At 31.3% G+C, this 6,755-nt stretch overlaps 1 pseudogene; it reads left to right on the top strand.

The window, feature by feature from the left end:
* Positions 1-2,907: 2,907 nt before the first annotated feature.
* On the top strand, positions 2,908-3,764 carry LOC120077511 (24-methylenesterol C-methyltransferase 3 pseudogene; annotated as a pseudogene).
* The last annotated feature ends 2,991 nt before the right edge of the window (positions 3,765-6,755 follow it).

Here is a 6,755-nt window from a genome sequence, read left to right as displayed (position 1 = left end):
CTGTACTTACGAGTAATCTATGATGGGTCGTTGTACTGTTGACTGGTTATATCCAATGGACATAGAAATATATCTATAGTGCGAAGAGTACAATTGTCAGTCTTTAGTGGAATGACCAACAGTTAACAGATGATGAATACTTTAATTAAAGAAGTTTGATTAATTATTCACGTACCATTGGAGCTTCAAGCTACAGGTCCATGAGGTCCCCTCTATAACTCAATGAGAATTAATGATAATCAATTTTTGGATTAATTTGAATTGTTAAAATTAATTGAGGGAATTATTTATATGTGATATAATTAATTTAATCTAATTATATATGATATAATTACTATAATGTATTTGATATGTTATAATATAAAATTTATTTAAGATGAAATAAATATTTGAATATGATTCAAATATTACTATATAAATTTGATTCACATAATTAAATTTAATATAAATAGGATTTATATTAAATGTCATTGGTGAGAGAATAAACATTATAGGTTATATTGTATTTGATACAATATATAAACTATAGGTTATGTGTTATATTTGATATAACATATAGTTCAATATATATTATATGATAAGCTAGTTATCATATAAATATATATTAAATTTATTTATGAAAATAAATTAAGTTAATTTAATTTATTTTAAAATTCATTTTGGGAGGGAGTTAACTCTAACTCCCTCCCCTTCTTTTCTCTCTAATGTGATGGTGGGGTAAGAGAGAGCAGTTCTTCTTCTTCCTTGTGTGATTGCATTAAAAAAAAAAAGGACAGATCCACATAAACGTTTTGAGAAAAATCTGAATCTCATCACTTCCTCTCATTTTTTCTAAAAATCTCTCTCTTCCAAAATAACCAGAGCCCACAAAACTCATGGATTCTCTCCTAGAGAATACAGAGGTAATATTCGTGGTGGTGTCCTCATTGACAGTTAGATAGTTCAATATTACGTGATAAGATTCAGAGAAGGAATCTCGTGAAGAAGGGTTCTTCAAGGGTAAGATTTCTCAAACCCATTTTCTATTATATAATCTTTGTTTTAAAACATTTTGCAATTATCTTTTAAATGCATAACCTATATGTTTTTGCTGTAAAATTTATGTTATGTAAATTTTGAGTTTGGGCTTGATCCCATGTTCTGCTCAAGGACCTTCATAGGTTCCTTCACAATCAAAGATAGAGTTCTATCTTTGTCTATTAGGCATCTATCTATGATAGAAAAAAATAGAGTTATATCTTTGTCTATCATAGATAGATAAAGATAGGTGTCTATATCTGTCTATATGAGATAGACAGATGTAGAGACAGATGTAGAGCACTATCTCTATCTATCTGAGATAGACAAGTAATAATACAATACATCATCAATCATTTATGCACTTTCAATTGAATAAGATATTGATCGTATTTAAAATTTTAAGAATCTAATGAACCAACCATATAAGCTATTATAAATCGAGTGAAAATCAATCAAAGATAGAGTTATATCTTTGTCCATCCCTAGACGTCTATCTTTGTCTATTTGAGATAGACATAGATAAAGTTCTATCTCTATCTATCTAAGATAGATAGAGATAGAGCATTATCTTTGTCTATCTGAAATAGACAAATAATAATACAATACATCATCAATTATTTATGCACTTTCAGTTGAATAACATGTTGATCAAGAATATGATGTTCCAGCCATATAAGCTATTATAAATAGAGTGAAGATCAATCAGAGATAGAGTTCAGATAGATAAAGATAGACGCTTATCTTTGCCAATCGGGAATAGACAAAGATAGACGTCTATATCTGTCTATCTGAGATAGACAGAGATAGAGCACTATCTCTATCTATCTGAGATAGACAAATAATAATACAATACGACATCAATCATTTATGCACTTTTAGTAATAAGATGTTGATCATGTTCAAAATTTTAAGAATTCAATGTTTCAACCATATAAGCTATTACAAATGGTGTATCAATAAAAAATAGAGCTCTATCTTTGTCTATCTTGATAGACAAAGATAGTCGTCTATCTCTATATATTTATCTATTCCTGATAGGGAAAGATAGGCGTCTATATCTATCTATTTAAGATACTATCTTTGTCTATATCAGCTCCTTTCGATCCGATCCTATACTAATTTGAAAATTTTGACTAACTGGCTTCCAAAATAGCTTTGTAGTGTTGTATGCAACAACTTGTTGGAATTGTGGAGCAAAAGTTCAATAGTTTGATTTATGAATTGGTTCAAGAACAGTTATTGTCCTCTGAGGTTTTTTTTTTTTTTTTTTTTTTTTTTTTGCAAAATAAAGCATTGGAGTGAAGAGAATACTGTGAAATTCGAAGAAGAATAACTATTCTTCACTCGGTAACCCAATGTGAAACATTATAAGACAACGAAAGAAGGAGAAGAAGAGGTACCTGTGTGATCGATCAAATGAACAAAGAAGAATAAAACCTCTGAGTTGTGAGGTGACAATGAAATGATCAATTGAATTAAAATTAGAGAAGAAAATTGAGTTGTGTGGTGACAATGAAATGATCAACTGAAGTGAAATCAGAGAAGAAAATGAATTTGAATAGGCGATGAATGGAATTGAACAAAATTATTTTGGAATTGAATGAAAATGAAGCTCAGAAGAAGAATGACGGAAATCGCAGTAGGAAATCGATGGTAGTTTTGGAATTTTTTTTAAAATATCCGTTGATATGATTTTTTGCCATAGTATGTAAATACTTTGTATTTTTTTTTTCTATTTTTAAAAATTTTCCAAAATTATAACACCTCTTTAAAATATTTACAAATAATTTTTTTTTTTTACGAGATAGCTTTTGAATTGTTTTAAAATTCCAAGTTTCGCTTATTGGTGACCTGAGGAGGAAGAGGAAAGAGAAGATCAAAACAGTAATGGATTCTCTCCCTTTATTCCTCACTGAAACTCTCCTCGCCACCGACCTTTGCCAGTTCTTCTTCACCAATAGCTCTACCAAACGCCAAAGGAAACTTGTCAAATGCAAAGAAATGGTCGTTGATCTAGTTAACGCCAAACCTGACAATTGAATTCTCGATGTCGGATGCGGCGTCGGTGGTCTGATACGGCCAATCATTGCCCATTCCAAAGCCAATGAGGTTTGAATCACAAACAACAATTACCAAGTCCAATGCGCTATATTACGAAACAGAAAAGCTGGATTAGACTCACTCTATGAAGTCGTTTGCAAAAAAAATCTTAAAAATGCCCTTTTTATGAGACTTTCAATGGCGCTTACGCCATTGAAGAAACTTGTCACGAGCCAAAGCTTGAAGATGTATACTCTGAAATTTATGGAGTACTGAAGCTGGGTTTGTTATCTGTATCATTGGAATGGGTTTTGAAGGACAAATACAATACTACAAATCAAGAGAATGTGAAGACCATTGAAGAAATTACAAGAGGGAATGCTTTGTCAGGAGTGAAATCGTACAATGATGTTGAGAAAGCAACTAAGAAAGTGGGATTTTAAGTTTGGAAAGAAGAGGATATGGTGAAGCTGCCGGCGTTGTCATGGTGGGGCTGATTGAGAATGGGTCAAGTTGTGTACTAGAGAAATCATATCCTTGTTACGATTTTGGCTGCTTTGAGAATCGCTCCTAAAGGAATTGGAAGGGAAGGGATTTCGAATATCCTGAAGCGGAAGCAATTGACTGCCATTGTGGTTCGATTTTGTTTTACAAAATATCAAACATATAGAGTGACAGAAACATGTGATAAACAAAACAACTAAGCTTGTTTCTCCACATAAAATTAATAGAGAGGAGAAGGGATCGAGAGAAACTCACCCTTGAAGAACATTGTCTTCTCGCTTCCTCTCCATAGTACAAATACAACACTGCTTCTCTTGATCTCCTGAACTTGGCACCACCACGAACACAACAGTAATAAAGAGGACACCACCACAATGTCTTCCTCGTTATTCTCAAGGTGAGAATCAAGGTGGAGTTTTGTGGGCTCGCTTGGATTAATTTTGGTGAAGGGAGATTTTTTATTTAGAGAGCACAAAATCACAGGGAGAAGGAGGGGGATGAAGAAGATGATGGTATATGTGAAAAACTAATTTTTCACATACATTTTTTCTCTCAAAATAACTCCCTTTTCATTTTAATTAATTTGAGAGAATAACTCTAAAAGGGAGTTACTAATTTGAATTCAAATTCAAATTTTGAATTTAATATATATTAACTACTTTAATATATATGCATATTAAACTATAGGTTATATCACATCTAACCTCTAACCTATAGTTTGTATTATATCACATATAATATAACCTATAATTTATGATTCTCATAAAACCCATAGTATTAATATGAATCATATCCACATTAATTTTAACCTATAAATTCTATATGATTCATAAAATTAATATTTAAATCATATTCAAATATTTATTTCTCTCATAAAACTATATAGATTTAATATGAATTATATTCACATTAATTTTAACATATAGTTTCTATTTGAGTCACATTCATATAATAAATACTTGAATCATATTCAAATACTTATCTTTCTCATTGATACATACATTAATTGTATTTTATATAATTATTTCTTTAATTAATTCAACCGATTCAAATTAAACCAAAATTAATTTGATTCTCATTAGTCCTTATTGATCTAATAAGAAGACCTTATGACCTACAAATTGAAGCTCCAATGATACAAAATTAATTGATTAAACTCTTTCATCAAATTAATCAATACTCATGAACTATCGGTCACTCCCTAAAGAAGATTGACAGCTGCACTCTTCACACTATAAATATATTTCTATGTCCATTGGATATAACCAATCAACAGTGTATTGACCCTTTATGAATTGCTCATAAGTACAATTGGGTCAAAATTACATTTTACCCATGTAGTTACATTTAACTCCTTAAGTACTAATGATCCTTCTAATGAACAATTAATTATAGTCCAACTAAAACTGAACCCCTCTCTATTGGGATTGATGTCCTAAATCTCTTGTATTCTCGTAGTTTGTAAATATTGTATAAATAAATTGTTATTAATAAAATAATTGTTATTTTATGAGCATACATTCAATTTAATAAACTAAGATCCTAGGTTATTTTATGTAACCTAAACATGTATGTAGAGATCTACGAGTGGATCATGTTTAAATGATAACCTAAACAGTCTATAGTACATAGATAAGGCTGAGTACCTTATCTTGGTGACACTATGGGTACATCCCGCTTTGTAGATGTTACAAGTATTGTAAAGTGCTACAAATGATCTGATCCTTATCATTCATATGGAGACGTGTGAGCGGGGGTATCCTATATAAAGAGTTTGTATGAGACCGGCTCATGAAATGATTAGTCTCATTATATAACACCATTAATAGTAGAGACTTACATTTCACTAGGATGACCATAGTGACATGACTTGAATCCTAAATAAGTTGTGAACTCGTATCTATGAAGGTGGTCCTATGATTTGTATGGGTGAGAGTGGCCAGATTGTCAACTCAATATGCCTACCATTTTGGGAATTCGTCTGATTGGGGAGTTGGGAACACAACTACACAAGACAAAATTCACTCATTCCCTGATGTCGGGGTAAGTAGATAAATTGTTCCCTTAAGGGCTGATTCCAAGGCTTGAAAATGTGGCCACACCCTCTCCTGGCCCGAGAGAGACTTGGTCATAGTTGGATTATGACTTATTGTTTATTACAAGAATCAGTAGTACTTAAGAAGTTAGATGTAACTACAAGGGCAAAATGGTAATTTTGGCCTAGCTGTACTTACAAGCAATTTGTGAAGGGTCATCGCACTATTTACTGGTTATATCTAATGGACACGAAAATATATCTGTAGTGCGAAGGGTGCAACTATCAGTCTTTAATGGAGTGACTGATAGTTAATGAAAGTTGGGTAATTTAATTAAAAAGTTTAATTAATTATCCAAGTACTATTGGAGCTTCATTCTACAGGTTCAAAGGTCCCATTGTAGCTCAACGGGAATTATTGAGAATTAATTTGAATTTTTCAAATTAAATGAGGGAATTAATTATATGCGTGCGATATAATTAATATAATGTATTAGATACATTACAATATAAAGTATTTTAAGAGGAATTAAATATTTAAATATGATTTCAATATTAGCTATATGTACGAGATTCATATAATTGACTTTAGTATAAATATGATTTATATCAAATGTCATGTCATGATGAGAGAAAATAAAAATTATAGGTTATATTGTATTCGATACATTATAATATATAAGTAGTGTGTTATATTTGATATAACATATATCTATCTATCTATATATATATATGATAAAGTAGTTATTATATATATATTAATATTAATTAAATTGAATTGAATTGAATTAATGGTGAGGGAGTTACAACTCCCTCCCCTGTTTTTTCTCATCCAATATGTGGAGAAGAGAACAAGCAGTTCAGTTGGATCATCAACTTCCTAATCTCTCTGAAAGTCAGTGAGATTGTTTTCTGGAAAAATTCTTCCTCCTCTCATCCTCTTTCCTCTTTCCAAGATTGTGTAGAGCCCACAATTCCTACATATTCTCATTCCCAAGAGAATACAGAATGTTCTCAAATGGTGGTGTCTTGGTTTAGAGATCAAGATCTAGATCGAAGCGTTCGTGGTCGTGGATCGAGGGAATTACACAAAGGAATTTGGCTTAAAGGGTAAGTTCGCTTTCTTCCCCAATTCTCAAATTTCAGTGTGCTGTAA

Source organism: Benincasa hispida, chromosome 1 (genome assembly GCF_027475165.1).
Source record: "Benincasa hispida cultivar pf3 chromosome 1, pf3_genome.v1.1, whole genome shotgun sequence".
Classification (NCBI taxonomy): domain Eukaryota; kingdom Viridiplantae; phylum Streptophyta; class Magnoliopsida; order Cucurbitales; family Cucurbitaceae; genus Benincasa; species Benincasa hispida.
The sequence above is the reverse complement of the archived record's forward strand: the minus strand, read 5'-3'. Positions and strand labels throughout refer to the sequence as shown.